At 32.2% G+C, this 20,952-nt stretch overlaps 1 pseudogene; it reads left to right on the top strand.

Annotated features, from left to right (window-relative positions):
* The first annotated feature begins 1,870 nt into the window (after positions 1-1,870).
* LOC149570473 (DNA mismatch repair protein MSH2-like) overlaps positions 1,871-20,952 on the top strand; it is a 61,724-nt pseudogene continuing 42,642 nt past the window's right edge.

Here is a 20,952-nt window from a genome sequence, read left to right as displayed (position 1 = left end):
TAAATGATTGATTGTTAGTTTTTACAATACATTATCTTTATTATAGTTTGAAAGCTATAATTTAGGTTTCTTATTTGTTTCTTTTAAATCTTTTTATTTTAAGACTAATATTTTATTTTAGGTAGATAAAATGCTAGAATCAAAATATGTTAATATATAAAAACCCGAATAAACATAAAATTACAATAAACATTAAAATGTCAATGGAGACTTCACTCCATGAATCCTAGAAGTGTGTAAAGTCTTATCTAATGTCAACTATTCTGAATAACTATAGTAGAGTTTCAGCATTCAAATCAAAGGACCAAAATATTAATATTTTTATTAATATAGAATTATATCATATATTAATAATAGGCTGGTTGCAAGGTTGTTTTAGTATATCAATATTTTTATAAATAATTTACCTCACAAAACTTTGTTAATTTCAAATTGCAATCATTCTTAAGTAGAATTCAAATTCACACTTCATAATATGTTCATCCTAACTCAAATTTTCAATAGATATATGTGCTATAAGTATTATAGAAAACTCTAAAAAAAATGACTAATATTATATACAAATAAAGTTTTTAAACATTATATAAACAAATAAATTTGACATGATACTATAATTAGATTAAAGAAACCTACGCAATTCTTAAAACAGATGCACAAATCTACAATTTAGATAATTTCTACTAAAAAATAATTTCAAGTTGAATTTACTATAACACAAACTTCACAATAAAACAAATCTATTCGACTACATATTTAACAACACTACAAAACAATAAGATTACCATGTACGCTGTGCATACATAAATTGCATAACCTGTATACGTGTCTATAATTTCAACTGCAACATTTGCCCATGGCTATACAGCCACGAAAATGCACTTCCTTTACATTGTTTTTTCTAACTTTTTAAAAAATTAACTAAGTCCTGTCCTTCGTATGGAAGTGCATTTTCGTGGCTGTATAGACGTTGCCGCAACATTTGGCTTCCAGCCTAATCCTGGATTCCTCTATGCTTTCCCTCATAGTAAGGAACTAGGATAATATGGAATCCTATGTGGTAATTTTGAAATTATCACCACTCCAAAAATATATTGCGAAATAGAGTGTGCAGCCATTAACATGGCAGACGTGTCAACATTCAAGGAAGCTGGCAAGCAGTGCAACGAGGAGAATCAAAGTGGACGGAACCTTCCTTAAACTATAAACTCGGAGTTCCGTCTGATTCGGAGGTGCTGCAAGAAAAATCGCAGGATTTATCTGTCAGTTCTGCCCTGCGTTCTGTAATCATAGCATTCATCAAAATAGAAAGATGAAGAGGATAATAATCATGTTAAGAGTAAGATATGTCTGTGACAATGCAGTCAATGACAATGGAGAAACACTTGGCACCCACACTGTGCCGACAGAGCTATTTATAGATGGGGGTTTTACGTCAATAAAATTAAGTTTGCCAGTAAAAGCCCGATCTTGGAAATTAGACAAATCTGTCTTGGCCTGGTTTTTATGTCTGCTAGAAATACAATAGCCTGAGAGTGACATGTAAACCAGTTCCCAAAATCTGTGTGTACGAGGTAGTCAAGTTACAATATGTGCATCTCCTATTTGAAACTATAATCTTTCCAATTTTTGCCTTCATAATCATGGGCATTTGTTTTTTCTCATGTATTTCAGTTCATGTTGGCTTGTTGGTTTTAGAAAGATCAGTTGGGCATTGGGTTTGAACTTTAGTCAATGTGGTTTATTGGGTTATCAAAGAAAGTCATTTCTTTTTGTTTCATGATTTCAACTCGACACCGATTGTTATTTAGAGTTGGGTCTTGGATTTGAGGACTAACTGCTTTCCTTAAGTGGGTTCATGGATCTCAAAGAAATGGATTTCTGGGACAAGGAGGAAATAGAACTTGGACTTAAGCTCTGGTGCTCACCTGTGAAGAGAGAAAAAAGAACCAGTTGCAGTCTGGATTTGTTCAATGGGAGTTCATGTAAGATTGTTTCTGGAATCCCTGAGAGTTTGGGTAATAGCAATAACAGTAGTTCTGTAAGTGCTGATGCTGATCCAGAGGGGGAAATGAAGGAGCAAGACCTTATCAAGTGTCTAATGAAGAGTTATAGCAGCTCTAGCTCTATCTACAATAGTTTAGTTAGTTTCAACAGTGATGTAGATTGCACTCTGTGTCTGGGCATGCCCCATGGTTGGCCTTCTCCAGAGGAACAACGCGTCATGGACATGTACAGGACAAGCAGCATCAAAGAAGTCAATGAAATAATGAAGTCTACTCTTTTTCCACCGAAGGTATAAATCTCATTTTATTGCTTTGTTAATACTGAAAGTCAGGTATAGAAAATGCTTTTCCGAATGAGATGACTTTCTGTGAATGCCAAGGCTGAATCTGTTATCCTAATTTACTATATTATATTTGATTGTCAGGTGCATTTGAGTTTTTTTCTAAGGGCTACAAACCCTTTCTGATTCTTTATTTTGGAAAAATTGCAAACATATAGATTCTTATACAATTTTTTTTTCTCACATAGACCCTCCTCATAATATTAATGAATGTCTCTGTTCAACTAAATAGACCTCTGCTCCTTGCATTGTCAAAGTGGTCACAGCCAATCTAACTTTATTCCTTTTTTCAATTTGGAGTGATTTAACCATTCAACAGTGTTGATATTAAATAGATTTCTCTCTTTTGCCCTCTTTTATCATTTTGGGTTTCTATTTTTTATAATAGATAACCAGTTCTGAATTGGAAGATTCAGCTGTCCCATTTGATGAATCGTGCAACATATCATCATATGGAGGAAGCACTACAACTAACGCTATTTCCATATCCTGATTTCCAAGAACCAACTCTGGATCAAAGTTTATGGAAGCTATGCAAGCAAAGCCCAAGAAGAGAAGTAGGAACAACCCCATAAACAGTAATAGCAATGAGAATGTTACTCGAGATGGAGCAAAGAGGTGGTGCTCTACATGCAACACCACTAATACACCTTTGTGGAGGAGCGGTCCAAAGGGTGCTAAGGTACCATTATGTTTCACAAAACTTTTTCTTTTTAAGATACAATTTAGTAACACAGCGATAAGAATGTTTGTTCTTAAATATCTTATATACATTACATCCACCTTTGGGGATTTGAATATTGATATGGTGATACACCGTCGTAGTCACCAATTGAGTTACAATTACAAACCCTTCTGTTTTCAATATGTTTTCTCAAACAGTAGTGTAATAATCTCCAACTAGACATATCCAGATCTCTGTAGATTAACATTTTGTTCTTGTTTGTGGGTTGATGAATAGTCCTTGTGCAATGCATGTGGCATCCGATACAAGAAATAAGAGAGGCATTCTGCATCTACCATGGCTATAGAACCAGAGAATAACAATCAATTTGTAAAGGCGTCATGCTCCAAACCCATTCAAGATCATAATAATAAGATCACTGCAGCCTCATGTCTTCAGCCTTCAAAAAAAATTAAACTCCAACCCATTAGTGTAGAGGAATTCCCTTTATTGTCTGCCACTTTTGACGACCTAAATTGATGTACAATCCTGTATTAGCATTCCAATTTTATAGATTGAATTGGAATAGGTTTGCGAGGAGCACATTTCAAATTTTGGTTTCACGAAGAAATTGCAGCTTAGATGGAATCCTGGCTTAAAATGATATCCTTGAGCTACAACTTTTTCATGAAATCTCTCCCTTTTCCATTGTAAATCCTAATTCTTCTCTTAATGAGGTAAAGGAAAATAAAAAAATCTTCTAGCTGATTTTTTAGAAACTCCTTGCATTCATGGACCTAAAATGGATCATTGCACCCTTTAATTAGATAAATGTGATGTGTGAACTATTCGTTCATGATCTTTAGATAAGTGAACAATTAGTTTAGATAAATGCTATACCTATAAAAACAAACCATAAATTTTCAAGCTTCCCCTCTTCCCAAACTCAAATCGTTATGGCCTCAATTTTTCACAATTCCATGATGTTTATTTTAATTTTAAAATTGTTTTCATTCCAATATTCTAACATTCAGTTGATAATTTCTTAAAGTTCTCTGTCGATAATTGCTTAAATTAGAATGAGGATATACAGAGAGAGTGAAGATAAGTTTATCAATAGCTACATTCAATGGGCTTCATTTTATAACAATTTTATTTTGAAATGATTCCTATTAATTATATTTAAGACTTAAATTATTATTTTATAAAATTAACAAAGGATTTGTTTATTTCATATAATTGAAAAATATTTTTTTAATATATAGAGATAATTAGTTGACATATTTTGTTATTTTTCATTTATTTGTATCAAGCTTTTTTAATCTTTCATATAACTTGTTTTTATGATGATGAATAGTTGTGAATGAGTCCTCACAGCAAACACTTCAATTCTATTAGAAACAAGTGCCATTAGTAATTAGTACTTACTTTCATAATATTGTACTAAATACAAGTATTGTAAATAAAATTGCTATCTGTGAATTTAAGATAGGTAAAGGATTCATAAATAGATTAGTTGGCTATAACCATTTTAGAACAATGGAATAATTCTTTAGAAATAATTTGTTAATTGAACTTACAGAACACTTCTAATAAACTATGTTATTTTAGATAAAATTGATTTATAATCTAGATAATTTCTAAAGTCTATTAATATAGTTGTTTCACTAAGTGTTGAATGTTAAATAACATCTTACTATAATTCTAAGGAAACAACCACCTAACATTAGTACAGTCAATCACAATTCTAATTTTCAAATAAAGATTAATGACAAAATATTCCAAAAATAAATCCAATATAATTTTATAGATCTTTTAAAAACTGAAAAAGAAAGGCGGACAAATGTTAACATAGGAAAAAAGTTACAGGTCAAATAATTACGGTGTTCATAAATATTTAAATTTTTTTATTACAAAAAATATATAATATTTATATGTTTTAATGCAACATATTATCATAAAGTAAAATAGAAGAAAGCCCTCACTGATCTAGAGGTGGTCTGCTTAGGTAGGCTTGATTCACTACACTTTCAACTTCTTCTAAGAGGTCGTGGATGTTCCAACTCATGCCATTTTCTTAGTAACTATCTTGCTCTGCAAAGTGCACACCAGAACTTGGGTGTTGGAAGTATTAGAGTTTTAAGAGTTGGGGGGTGGGGGGGGTGGTGAATCAAAACTATATGAATTTAATTCAAAAACTAATTACAATCCTTTAACAATTCATAACTAAATGTAAAGTTGTGCTAAAAAATATAAACATTCACCATGAACAGCAAGAAATATCAACTCACAAAATATAGAGACACGTATTTTGCCAAGTGGGAAACCCTCAAAATTTCTCGAAAAAAAGGATTCATCATAGGGAGAAAAACCTCTCCATGAACCTATAATCTTTATTGAGCTTCAACTCCTTTACAATTAGCAGCAATAACTAATTAGGGTGTTCAACCCTTTACACCTTTTACTATTTTTTACAATCTTACATACACATAAACATGTATATGCTACATCTAACATGTAGGTAAGCTTATAATATAGCTTTTAGATTACATCTCTTCACAAGTTTTCTCAAATGTATTTGTGTCTCTTCTTCAATGATCTTTTCACACATATTTATTTCAAAATTTACAAATGATTTCTATAAATAGAGATGAAATTTGAAATGAATAAGTTACATAAACCAACTGAACCAGTTAGGGTTGTTTAACAAAACCCCTTTGTTAAATGTTGTTTTTAAAACCAACTTATATTAGTTAAGCCTCAAATTTGTCCATGTCCTTTAAATTGTTAGCCATATAAATCTTCAAACTGTGGAAGTAGGATTTCAGACTTGAAACCCTCAAAGAAATGTCTTTTCAATAAATGAAAAAAATCTTCAAAAAATGGCCATTTTTGGGGTCCAAACCAGTGACCCTTTATATCTTGAAAAACTGAGACTATACAAAACCAAATTTTACCTTTGAAAAATAGTGACAATAATTCTACATTCTTTTCACCTTTTTCTTTCAAACAAATGTCATTTAAAAAAAATAAAATCCCTTTGCCTTTGTATAAATGAAAGAACTTCAAAACTATCATGTAGGGTTTAAAAAAATTTTGCCTCTGAAGACCACAGATCTTTTATTTTTGAAACCAAACTGAAAAAGACTTTCAATTTTTTAAACAAAAATAATTGATCTTCGAAACCCTTATTTCTGTTTTTTTTCTTCATTTTTCAAAACCCGACTGCATTTCCCTTTCAAGATTAAAGAAATTTTCAAACTTTGCTTTTCTAAAAACTGAAATTGGAAATGAAAAGCATTATGAATCTTCATTTCTTTTAAAATTCCTTAATCTCTTTTCAAAAGTGAATAGACTACAACAACATACCTAGAATTGGTTTTACTTTATTTACCTCCATTGTTTCAAAAACCTTTTTGCATTTGAAGACTTCCATTTTGCCTCAAAAACCCTTCCTCTATTTTAAAGAAAACTCCATTGTTCATCTCGTTTGTTTATGCATGCACAGGTAAGATAAAAAATGAGCTATATAATGAACTGATCAAAAACCAACAAGATATTTCACAATTTGGAACTGTTGTTTTCAAGCCATAAGACCCAACAAAACTTGCAGTGCCAAACAAACCTTTACTTCACTGTCACCCATACTGGAATCTGCACATAAAAACAACAAGATCCTTCAAACTTACTGAGCAAGCTAAATTCAAGACTTTTCTAAGAGCATTTTGATTTTATAAACATTTCGTAGTCAAGGAATATTTGCAAGTTTTTACACATAGGAAAAAGAAGATCAAAAGATATTCGCAGAGAGAAAACACCCACAAAAAAAACTCCAATCTAAATCCCTTTCAAGTTTGCCATACAAAATTGACACTTGGTGGGATCCTTGTCACATGCAGGTTATACTTTATTTCTACGTACTTGTTGCATTTACATCATGTTAGTATTGTTCCACGTTGATATGCCTTGTTTTGTGTTTAATGTTTTTATGATTGTCATCTTTTCAAGAATTTCTTCATGTTTTATATGCCACGTATTATATGTCGTATACACTCACCACCTTTTTAATGCATTTTTCCAACATGGGGAATGGTCAACACTTGGGGACTTCTCAACCTCAGTTTCATTGTTAACTAGAATGCTTGAAAAGACATAGCTATCAAACACAATAAATATTTGAGAGCAATGGGATGTATATTTCAGCATAACACGGGACCTCTGCAAGTGCACATTATAGAGAAATGTATGGCTTCAATACACTTGTACCCATAGGTCCAAGATTACGTTGATTGTTTGACATGAGATTGTTCTTAAAAAGTTAAAAAAAAAAAAGATTCTTGATATTGTATTTTTTACCCCAAGAAGTAGTCATTTAGAAATGTGAAATTTAGCTTTGTTAATCTGCAAATCATTCATGTTACTTCAGTATATTGATGCATATTGATGAATGACAAGCAATAATATTTGTCTCATAATACTACTATGAGACATTTTGTTCACTATCATCATCAATGTTTTCTTATTTTGAATTCTCATTTGTCCTTAGTCAAGGTGCATTAGTTATTGAGAATTATCAAAATATAGATAACCAAATGAATAACAACATTACCAAAAAATATATAAACTCATTTATTAGGTAGACAAACATATGCAAGAAACTTGCAAAAAGATCTTACGCTGATAACATGATTAAATGAGAAAAATCTTGAAGTGCATTGTATTTTGTGACACCATTATCTCCATGTGGAAAAGGAAATCGAGCATAAGAGGAGGAGATGGCAGGAATTACTCCCATCATCCTTTATGTGAAAGTGAGAAACTATAGACAAACAGACTTAATAAGTGAGACAAAGTATGTTTAAAAAGTTGATTCAAAAGAAACAAAAGACATTCTACAGTTGACAAGTTCCATAACAATTACCAACAAACTCTAGATAAAATATCAGAGGCACCTTGTAAAGTAGCATTATGGTGGTTATATCGTCTGGTTTAAAGAGGAATTAAACTAAAGGGTATTCAAAAGGCCCTCCATGGCCACCTTCAATAGGGAGATAAGGAAATCATTTTCTCCTCCATAACCAAAACACACCACCACCAAATTGATACTGTTGTTTGTACAATGAGTTTGATTAATACATTTCACCTATTTATAATAACATTAGTGATGAGATTTAAAACAAAAGCATCACAATTTGAAAATTTTACTTTAACAGTGGAAAACCATGAGAAATTAATTACTTGGAATGCATAATTATTTCACTTATAATATGGAATATTACTTGCAAACAACTCCCACATGCCAATCCTCCTCTATAAATTCTTTCTCAAACCTAAGTTACATTTGCACCAAGATACTTCTCAAAGTGTTTCTTATACTAAGCAGTCTCTGTAAAATGATTTACCACTCATATAATTACATTTTAAAAAGAATAATACAATCCACTTTTTAAAAAGTGTGTATTCCATTGATGTCCATCCATTTTCAAGAGAATATTTATGTTCATATTGGGAACAAAGTATCATATTCTAATTGCAATGAAATTCCACAAATCATTAGGCTTATCTCCATTAAAACACCAAAAATCAAAGATTGAAATTGAAATGAATGAGTTTACATTACCTAATGTAAGTTGTGTGTTATTTGCCTTTCATTTTATTGGATGAGTATCTCCACCATTGAAATGTGTGAGCAAAAGTAGCAGAATCAATGATAATTGCCAAGGAGAATTAGGAGAAAGAACCATTTATATCTGTGGGAAAGAATAAGATCAATAAACTCAAGGTTTATTTGAATTATTTGTAATGATTTTGCATCCCCAAATTCCAATCCATCTTTTATGATCTCATATTAAAGATTCTAATCCATCTTTTATGATCTCATATTAAGGCAAGTTATCAGTGTATAAAGTAGTGAGTTTTTAATATCTTGAAGGATGGATTAATGTTTGGGTGAGTCACCTGACTTATTTGTGTGCCAATACAAGATTAACATAGAGTTGGAGAAAAAATATAGTTATATTGGTGTCAATATTATTTTAGAATTTTTTTTTCTAAGTAGTATACTATATTTTATTTTAGACATATGCCATAGAAATATTAGGGCAGACAAATTGTCCTAAGGAGGCTGTCCATAAAGAGGAATTTGGACATTCTACAATAGGTCTAGCTAAATTAACAACACCAAGAAATGTTGGTGTTTCTCCCACTATGGTATTGTGTCTGCCCATTAGATATCTTCACTCAAGTCTTTTCTATCAAAGTTTGGGCTTGTTAAATCACAAGCTTGATATACCTTGTTCTATATGATGTTGAGAGTTTCATGCAACCTTTATTGGTCTACTTAAAGAAAATAAATTGATTTAATTTCATGTTAATTATTTGTAAGGAAGGCACTATTTCATGTTGCATTACATACAATAGCTTGTTCAGTTGCTTTGACAGTTTCTTTGATGTTGTATTGTTTGAATTTTCTTGAGTGCAACACCCTCTTGATTTTTTGGTAATATATTTTCTAAGCTACTAAAATTATTAATTTACACAAAACTTGAAATGTATTTTTCTTACTATTAGTACACATAGTGAAACAAGATCCAAATTATTACCTAAATCATTATAGTCTTAGGGTTGTGCAGTAAGATTATGTTGATTTGATTATGGTGATATAAGAGATTTTATAATATTTGAATTGTATATGTCTAAGACTGTAGACATAGGTGAGAAGACATATCTTTTTCAATAGGCATTGTCAAATTTCATTAGCTTTGGGCTACCCACTGACTACTTCTGAAACCTTATGGTGTTAATTATTTTAGACATATGCCACAAGGGAAGACAAATTTTCCTAAGGAGGTTGTCCATAAAGAGGAATTTGGACATTCTACAATAGGTCTAGCTAAATTAACAACACCAGGCAATGTTGGTGTTTCTCCCACTATAGTATTGTGCCTACCCATTAGGTGTCTTCACTTAGGTCTTTTCTATCAAATGTTGGGCTTGTTAAATCACAAGCTTGATATGCCCTGTTCTATATGATGTTGAGAGTTTCATGCAACCTTTATTGGTCTAATTAAGGAAAATAAATTGACTTAATTTCCCATTAATTTTTTGTAAGGATGGCACTAGTTTCATGTTGTATTACATATAATAGTTTTTTTAGTCACTCTGCTAGTTTCTCTGCTGTTGTATTGTTTGAATTTTCTTGAGTGCAACACCCTCTTGATTTTTTGGTAATATATTTTCTAGGCTACTAAAATTATTAATTTTCACATAACTAGAAATTTTTTTTTCTTACTATTAGTACACATAGTGAAGCAAGATCCAAATTATTACTTGAATCATTACAGTCTTAGGGTTGTGCAATAAGATTATGTTGATTTGATTATGGTGATATAAGAGATTTGATAATATTTGAATTGTATCCATCTAAGACTATAAACATAGGTGAGAAGATATATCTTTTTCAATAGGGCTTTGGGCTACCCACTAACTACTTCTAAAACCTTATGGTGTCAATTACTTTTGTGCATGCTATGTTTTAGACCTATGTAATGACAACCCAACAAGAACAAGATGATGTCACCAATGCTGTGAGGAACACACCACATGACATTTGGATGGAGCATGAAGAAGATAATGCTGGAGAATGTGAGGCAATTTCTATATCTATGCATGAAGGCTTGAGAAATAGCCAGGAAATAAACAAAGTTTCCTGCAATAATGTTCTCCATTGTCAACACATTGTACTGGACATGATGCACGCCATGAACTTAATACAACATGTGATTGATGATTAAATTGAAAGGATTAAACATGTTATGCATGCAACGAATGTGATGTGCAACGTGGCAGACTCATTCTATAAGACCTCACATGAAATTAGATATGCACAATTCTATGGTGTTGAAGTGTCAAACATATGGAGAGAGAGATATTTGATCAATATGTAAATAGAGCTTGGGCAACCATGAATGGCTAGTATGTTGAACCACACTGTGGGTCACTCATAATAATTGGTGCATGTACATAATTGTACATAGCTATATGCATAATTGTAAATATGTAATGAAAACAATTTGCATATGTACATAAACAAGCATTTTTGTCAATGCCTTCATTCTTAGTGAAATTTAGCAACAATATTCTACTCATTTTGCATATGGAATTGTACATATGTACAAAGCACACATGGAATAATATCTTATTATATACAATGTTTTTTGTGTGTGGAATTTTTATTTAAGATTTCTTACTACATATCTACTTACTAATTTTGTTGTGTAAGCTTTCAATTTCTTTTGTGAGTATGCATACTTATAACAGACGTAGGCATCAACTTTACTTAGTGCCTATCACCTGCGTAGCACATCCTTTTTAAAGCTTACAATGGGTATCGTGATGTGAAAATAGGTTTAGTGCCCCATCTCAAAAAAATGTTTCATAGTTCCATGGTCCATACTACCACCTGCATAATTTGCATGGAGGTTCCCCTTATTTTGGACGGTGGAGATAGACACACAATGAGACACTTGATAGTTACCATTCACAATTTGTATGTGCTAAAGTGGAAGCTATAGAATAGGTCGTACACATCCATCAAAGTGCATATGACATACGAATATTGTGAGGAATGATAATATAGAGGATGAAGAAGAGGGTCAAAAGGGTCCCTCACACCAATTGAAGAAGAATCACCTTCATCACAAATAAGATGTATGAAATCAATATTCTATTCTAGATCTGCAATATGAGGTTCCACAAATAAGTCTGAAACACCAATCAATACTTCATCATACAAAACTATATCTGAAAGACATTTTGAAAAGAATCACTCGAAGCTTTCGATGAAGAAACTCCAAAAACAATAGGTACAAAAGGGTTATAAATAAATTGATCATCCAAGAAGGATGTGTCCACACAAGATGGAGTAATGAAAATCTTAGTATCATCCATATAAGTTCAGATATCCAAAGGAAACAACACTTTCAAATGAAAAATCAATGTCTCCATATAAATAGAACTTTATGTTAAAAGTCATGATTACAAAAACAAACACATTAACCCCTAATCTAATGAAACTTTGGTCTGAAATAAAATTAATGCTCCTCCTTCCTAGCTGTGGGCTTTGATATCATGTAGAATTTTGCAGCTGCTACTGAAAACTATATTAGATCTTGTTGAAAGATGAAAGCAAAATTGCAAATAAAAAACATAGGAAAACAAAGTTATCGAATAAAAATGAATTGAATTTCTAGTTAATCATTGTGCTCACCAATTACAAAACATGTAGAATTATATAAAGATAACCATCATTTGGAAGAGAAAATTACAATGAAGACAACCTCAATTATCTATAACGCAAGCAATAAACTAGCATACGACTCATGTTCATAGAAGGAAGAAGGGATGATCCACGTGTTACGGTCCCAAAGGTGAACTGAATATTAGAATTAACTAACACTTAGAACATGGATGTCATCCTCTTAGTGCAACATATATGTATATCTACGTATGTACGTACGTATGTATGTACATACATACATACATACATATATAATGCAAGATTGAAATATATTTTGATTTTACCTTTAATTGCCTATCAAGATATCTCTTGAACCTCCTATAGATGTAACTTATAAGCACTACTAAATGTCAATGAAACCAATAGTGAGAATGATAATTATGATTTTCTCCATATTCAAGAACGTAGAGCTTAAAGAATCATAGTCATGCATCAGAATCTTGGGTGGCAAAAAAAGATGCTACAAAAAGTAGTTCACTATTGAAGTTGTGAAAATAAAATGCACAAAAACTAGTTACGTTGAGAGGTGTTCTATACAATGGTAGCACAAATGCCCAGCACGGGAATATGCCAAGATTCCTTGTAAATAAAAAAGAATTGGGAGTGGTTACAAACTTCCAAATTAAATATTAAAAAAGAATTTCCGAAATAATAGCTGGCTGAAATAATAGGAATCCAAATGGAGGCCGAAATAATAGGGCCTAAAAAAGTAGGGCTCGAAAAAGTAGGACCCAAAAAAATAGGGGCGAAATAATTTCAATATGATTTTTGTTTTGTTAAATATAATTTTGCATGCACATTCATGCTTTTTTTTTGCAAGGAGTGGGGGAATTTGAATCAAATTCATGGAATGTGAAGAGATGTTTGTTGGGGGATATGAGGAGCCTCTCAGAAGTTATAAAACCAAGGCTCCTCATTTCATTTTCATTTTATGTTTTTGCAGGAAGGAAGAGGTGGAGGTTATTGGAGGATTAGATTGGAGTTTTTCAATAGGAGTAGATTGAAGTTTTGGAGTAACATTTTTGCAGGTGAAATTTCTATTTTTTATTTACATTTTCATTTAGATTTAGATGTAGATGTAAATTGAAATTCAAAATTAGTTATAATATTCTACTTTGATTTAGATTTCAATTTTAATTAATTTCATTTAGATTTAGAATTTTGTTCATAACTATTTAGGCTTGCATTTAATAGTTTAGTCTTGAATGTTTGATTTAGATTTAGATTTAGATTTGTATTCAAAATCTATTTGATTTATATATTTTATAATAATTTTCATTTTTAATGGTGCTTGATGTGAGTGTTTTAGGGGTTTCTTCTTTTCTATTTCTGAAATATTTTGGGCCAATATGTACTTTCCTAACTAGATCTATCCATTTTCTTCTGATTCATGCATGGAGCTTCCTGATGCTATTAGTGTGTTTTTGGGATTGAATGGGAATGGATTAAAGGTAAATGATTGACTCTGGATCTGGATATGCATTTGGAATTGGCTCTGCTATGGCTCCAATTTATAGATTCCTTCCTACTACCTATTTATTGGGACAAACTTTAGAAATGAAGTCAAATTTAAAGAGAGACAAATAACATGAGGTGACATGTGTGTGTGTGTGTGTGTGTGTGTGTGTGTGTGTGAGAGAGAGAGAGAGAGAGAGAGAGAGAGAGTTAACATGAGGCAAAATGATACAAAGAAAGAGTGAGATAAATAACATGATGCAATGTGTGTGTGTGTGTGTGTGTGTGTGTGTGAGAGAGAGAGAGAGAGAGAGAGAGAGAGAGAGAGAGAGAGAGGATAATCTTAGAGGGGGTAGAAGGAAAAGGGGAGAGGGGGAGAGATGAGCCATGGAGATAAAAAGCATAACAAGGGTCCAAAATAGATGGAGATGGAGATGGTGGAGAGAGAGAGGCCATGAGAGAGAGAGAGAGAGAGAGAGAGAGATGATTAGAGGGGGCAGGTGATGTAGATATATAGAAGGGGAGTAGGGAGAGATGAGCTAAATAAGAAAAAGAATATATAAGGCCCAAAAGAGATGTAGACAATGATGGGGAGAGGAATAGTATGATGGATAGTGATGGACAATTACAATAATTATGGAGGGAGAGATGTATATATGTAGAGAAAGAGATGGACAAAGAGAACAACGTAGGGGGAGTGGGGATGGTATACATTATTGTGGGGGGGGCGTTGGGGGGGGGGGGGGGGGGGGTAATTATAGAATGGGACATGTGAGAGAGAGTGTGATTACAATTAACCCTAACCCTAACCCTAACTCTAAATTATAATTATAATTTAGAGTAATAATATTTATTAATTATAATTTTATTAGCTATAATATTATTAGTAACCCAAAAATTATCTTAATAGCAATAATAACACAAACCCTAACTCTAACTCTAACTCTAACTAGATAATTCTAATTTTAACTCTAACCCTAACTCTAACTCTAACTCTATCTCTAACTTTAATTATCCCCCTAACCCTAACCTTAACCCTTTATAATCCTAAATCTAATGCTAATTCTAACCCTAACCCTAATTCTAATCCTAATCCTAGCCCTAACTCTTACCCTAACCCTAAATCTAATCAGGTAACTTTAACCTTAACCCTAATCTAACCTTGATCACAACTCTATCTCTAACTTTAACTCTAACTCTAACTTGAACCCTAACTCTAACTCTAATTCTAACTCTAACTCTTATATGAACACTAACGCTAACACTACCTCTAATTTTAACTCTAACTCTAATTGTAACCCTAACCCTAATGCTAATCCTAACCATAACCCTAACACTAACCCTAACCCTAACCCTAATGCTAACCCTAACCATAACCCTAACACTAACCATAACCCTAACTCTAACACTAATTCCAATCCTAACCTTAATTCTAACCCTAACTCTAACTCTAACTCTAACTCCAACCCTTATTTGAATTCTAATTCTAACTCTATCTCTAACCCTAACCCTAACTCTTATTCTAACCCTAACACTAACCCTAACTATATTTGTAACCCTAATTCTAACCCTCACCCTAATTATTACCCTTACCCTAACCCTAACTCTATCTCTAATCCTAACTATATTTCTAACCCTAATTCTAACCCTAACCCTAATCCCAACTCTAACTCTAATTTTAAACCTAACCCTAACCCTAACTCTAACTCTAATCCTAAGTGTAACTCTAACCCTAACAAGAACCCTAATTCTAATTCAAACCCTATCCCTTACCCTAATTTTCATCTAATGCTAACCCTAACTTTATCTCTAACCCTAACCCTAACCTTAACACTAACCCTAACCTTAATTCTAACCTTAAGCCTAACCTTAACTCTAACACTAACCCTAACCCTAACTTTAACACTAACCTTAACCATAAACATTAATTTGTCCCTAACTCTAACCCTAAATCTAACTCTACCATAATTGGACTCCAACCATAACTCTAACCCTAACTTTAATCTTGGCTCAAAACTTTTCCCTAACCATAACTCTAGAACCTTAACCCTTACTCAAGCCCTAACCCTAACCCTAACCATAACCATAAGTCTAACCCTAACCTTAACCATGAGCATAACTCTAAACCTAAACTTAACCATAAACATAACTCTATCCCTAACTCTAACCCTAAATCTAACTCTACCATAACTAGACTCTAAACCTAACCCTAACCCTAACTTTAATCCTAACTAAAACCCTAACCCTAATCCTAAACCTAACCTTAACCCTGACTCAAATCCTAACCCTATACCTACAATAACCCTAACTCGAGCCCTATAATAACCCTAACCTTAACCATGAGCATAACTCTAAACCTAAATCTAACACTACCATAATTGGACTCTAACCCTAACCCTAACCCTTACTTTAATCTTGACTCAAACCCTAACCTTAACTCTAAGCTTAACCTTGACTCAAACCCTAACGCTAGCCTTACTATAACACTAACCCTAACCATAACCATAACTCTAACCCTAGCCTTAACTATGACCATAACTCTAACCCTAACCTTAACCATAAACATAACTCTAATCCAAACCTTAACCATAACCATAACTCTAACCCTAACCTTAACCATAAACATAACTCTAACCCAAACCTTAACCATAACTCTAACAATAACCATAACCGTAACTCTAACCCTAACCTTAACCATAACTCAAACCCTAACCTTAACTCCATCCCTAACCCTAATGCTAACCCTAACCCTTATTATATCCCTAAGGTTAACATTAATTGTAATGGTAACTTTGTCCCTAACCATATATCTACTTTTGACTATAACATTTTACATTACAATATGCCAAAAAGAAAATTACTTTTTTTAAACCATAATCCTACCCCTAACTCTAACTCTAAATATAACCCTAACTGTAAATCTAACTCTACCATAATTAGACTCTAATCCTAACCCTAATCCTTAGTTTAACCTTCACTAAAACTGTAACCTAACCCTAACTCTAACCTTAACCCTAACTCAAAACTCTAACTCTAACCTTAACCCTTACTTTAATCTAGATGAAAACCATAGCCCTAACCCTAACTTTAACCCCAACTCAAACCCTTACCCTAACCTTAACCCTGATGTAACTCTATATTCAACCCTAACTCTAAATATAAACCTAACCTTAACCATCACCCTAAAACTAACCCTTTCTCTACCCCTTTCTCTAACTCTAATCATAAATCTAATTTTAACCCTAACCCTAAGCCTAATTTTAACCCTAATTATAACCCTAATTTAAAATCTAACTCTAGCCCTTATTCGAGCTCCAATTCTAACTCTACCTCTAACTCAAACCCTAACTCTAATTCAAACCCTAACTATATGTTTAACCTAAACCCTTATTCTTACACTCACCCTTTCCTTAACCGTAACCCTAACTATATTTGTAACCCAAATTCTAACCCTAATCCTAACATTAACTCTAACTCTAATTCTAAACCTAACCTTAACTATAAACCTAACAAGATTCATAATCCTAAAAATAACCCTAGCCCTAACCCTAATGCTAATCCTAACTCTAATTGTAACTCTATTCCTAACCGTAACTCTAACCCTATCCATAACTCAAACCCTAACTATAGACCCAACCCTAACACTAACCCTAACCCTAACTATAACTCTACTCTTCAATATAACATTTTACGTAACAATATGCTTAAAATAAAACTGAATTAAAGTGATGCAAATAAACACCATATATAGAATTTAAAAATAAAATTTTTAAGAATAATTTTATAGTAAGTTTACACTATTACATTTTTATAGTAAGTTTATACAATTGTATTTAAAAAGAAATAAATAATTCAGCACTTACCTTAAAAAAAATTTAAAAAATTTAAAAATACTTTTCTATTCCACCGCGATTGCCACTAGCTTATATATACCTCTATATATATTACGCCGAGAGTAATCATTCTCGAGGTGCCTATTTTCATTTTCATAAATCCCAACTGTGATTAAAATAACCTTGGGATTAAATGAAAATAGGCGCCTTGAGAACGATTACTCTCGGCATAATATATATAGAAATATATATAAGCTAGTCTACTACACTATTTGCAGAGCGTACTGTATAGAAAAAATTAAAATACACATTAATAGTAGAGCCTTGCTCAACCTAGAAATTTTAAAACCCTCTTGCGTTCATGTACACAAGAACAACAATAGAAGTGTCCTCAACCACTACAAACAAGCAAACAGAGATGTGTTTCGGTCTAAATACAGATCGATCTCATTGAAGTACAGTAATGTTGCCATGCCAAAATAAGTAGGATGGATTCCACAGTCGAACTCCACAATGCATGCAAATGTAACATCAGTTCCATTAAAAAAAAATCAATGGATAAATTCATCCAATCGATAATTATCAAGTATAAAATCCCATTAACAACTCTTTTTCGAACAAAAAATAATTCTCTTTGAAAAAATGAATTTCAATTATGCTAACTGTGCAACTGCAGACATATTAAAACTCAACATATTTTCTCCAAAAGCATAAGTTGTTTCTAATTTTACTAAAATTTGTACCTATTGGACTATCTAAATCTGAACTTCATGTTCTAGAAAAATACACATATTCAACAAGCATGTGATTGTTGTGATTTGAAGAATAACTTCTGTTGTTCCCGTAGCTCCGGCAGGGGGATATGAATGGTCATGATAATGGTGGTGATGTTTATCTGCTTATCTAGACTACATTACTGAGCCACAAAAATTAGTCTATATTGCCTACAAACACCTGCGGTATAACGATCACTCCACAAGCACCTCTGTGTCAAATCCCAATCTCATCTTGAACCATCGTGTTTTCCTTTTTTGACCTGAACAGGGCATTCCTCAGCCAACGATCCTCTGATAAGGAGTCTATGGGCTAATAACTTGAGATTAGAAAAATAAAGTTTATAAAATATGGTTTATAAGGTCTAAAATTATTCATGCAATCTAGATGGGTGGATACTAATATATAATTTTGGTAACTTAATATAAGGTTATAAAACGGTAAGAAATAAAAAGAGGTTTTATGATAAACAAGGAATACCTAGTGGATTATTTGATTGTGAACTTAAATGGAATAGCAATATCATGCAAAGCTTTTTTTTTTGTGAAGGTATATTGTATTAAATTTACTTGTGAAGGTATATTGTATTAAATTTACTTATGAGTTTGAACAGTTGTTTGATTTGAGATGTGTAAGTATGGTAATTTATGAGAATGTGTTTACAGTTGAATGGACAAACTATGTCATAGCTAGCATTTACAAATAGGTCATTTGACTAGAGTATTATATAAAGACTCTCTTGTACAATATGTTAGTATTTAAATAGTTGGTAAATTTGGTGGTGAAAAGTGCAGAACTTGCAAGGAATATCCACCATTTCATTGTGAAATTGGTGATTGTGCAGTAGACCTTTCAAATATAGTAGAGAAAGCAAAGATGATGAAAATTTTTGAATTAGATAATGACTTGGACTATGTGTCATATTGAAGTATATACATTAAGAAATTCCTAACAAAAGCTTCTATTTGTTGTATTCTCTATGTCACCCTCTCTATATATGGCATAAAATTATCAATTGCCCCAAAAAGTAGTACCAAAATGTACAAATTAATTGTGAGAGTAACCCAAAAAAAAATACTGCCAAAGTGATTACAATGTGCTAGTTCTAGTTTGGGCAAAGAATTTATTTGACTTTGACATTATTCTTGCAAATCTTGATTGTGGGCACAAAATTTATGTTGTCCCACTTCACTATTCTTGCAAAATCTTGATTGTGGGAACAAAATTTATGTTGTCCCACTATGTTGGTGCCAATTGTATTCAATGTCCACCTTCTACAATTATACAAAGAAGAATTGTCATCTATAATATATGCTTTTTACATTCATACCCTCTAGTAGAAGCTTGTGGGTAGCAACTCATATCTCCTTCAAATTTACAAGGAGAAATGCATATGTGAAAGGTTTTTTAAGTTTTCACCCTGTACATGCAAGCAAGTATTAAGCATAAGTAAGGAATATGTAAAAATGTTTCTTCATTTTACCAATGTTTGCCACATTTTAAAGAAAAGTAAAATCCATTGAAACTATAAAGTTTTGAAAAAAAAAATGGCAACAAAACAAGTATTGAAATAGAAACATTATTAATCTAATTCAACAACCAAAATAACACAAACTTTATTGATAATAGATAGCCAACTATAGATGAAAAAGATAGTAACAAATATAGATCATTAAATCTACAAACACATCAGAAATTATAAATCTATAAACAAATGGAATGATGTGTAATTGTATTGATTTAATAGTAAGGTATTTATGATGGCTCTTGTACAATTTTCAATGTGGTTTACCTTAAGAAAGTTGACAATTGATAATGTTGCACATAGTTGGAGCAACATTATTTCTGAAGCTCTTTTAGTTTGTTAATGTGTCAAGCCATAGCAAGGCATGCTCCATGTTATTATTTTTGTGAAGGAAGTTGCACATGACATTAAGAGGTTTTAGGAACTTCTTATATGGAGGCTTGTAATGAGGTTGATTGGTGTGATAAAGCTCTATGGCAAGGGTCATTGATGTAATCACCCAAAATGGTCATCTAGACTATGAGCCCCCTTTCTAGCAATTTGTGCATAATTTATTTATTGTCTATTCCTGATCAAATCCTCAAAAATCTATTTATTCAATTATAATCTTTGATTTGACCACTTTATCCTAAGTCTTTTATTTAATTAAAAGAACATGCTCTATTTTAATTAAATAAAAAACCTCACTTTGGACACTTATCCTAAGTGTGCACACATAAAGTCTTATTCCTATTTTAAAAATAAAATAAAAATTTTGTCTATACATGAATGCACAATTTTTTATGTGAGAGAAATCTTATATTCTTAAAATAACTTTAATTCTCCTCCACACATTTCTTTCCCTTTCAAAAGTCAACTATTGATTGTGATTGGTGGAGATGTTTGTGCACATGGATCACTCAAGATGCACTCTCCTCCCTTGATTATGCCTCTTTTTCCTCTTTATCCCTACCATCTATTTATCTTCAAAAGGATGGTTCTCTCCTCATTCTCCCATCTTAGACTCTCATACTAACATTATGCCGTAGGTTTTCTTGGTGACTTTAGAGCTTTGAAGGA

This window comes from Cupressus sempervirens, chromosome 3 (genome assembly GCF_028749045.1).
Source record: "Cupressus sempervirens isolate cs-2001-9-10 chromosome 3, ASM2874904v1, whole genome shotgun sequence".
NCBI classification, from domain to species: domain Eukaryota; kingdom Viridiplantae; phylum Streptophyta; class Pinopsida; order Cupressales; family Cupressaceae; genus Cupressus; species Cupressus sempervirens.
Note: the sequence above shows the minus strand (reverse complement) of the source record. Positions and strands in the feature narration are given on the sequence as shown.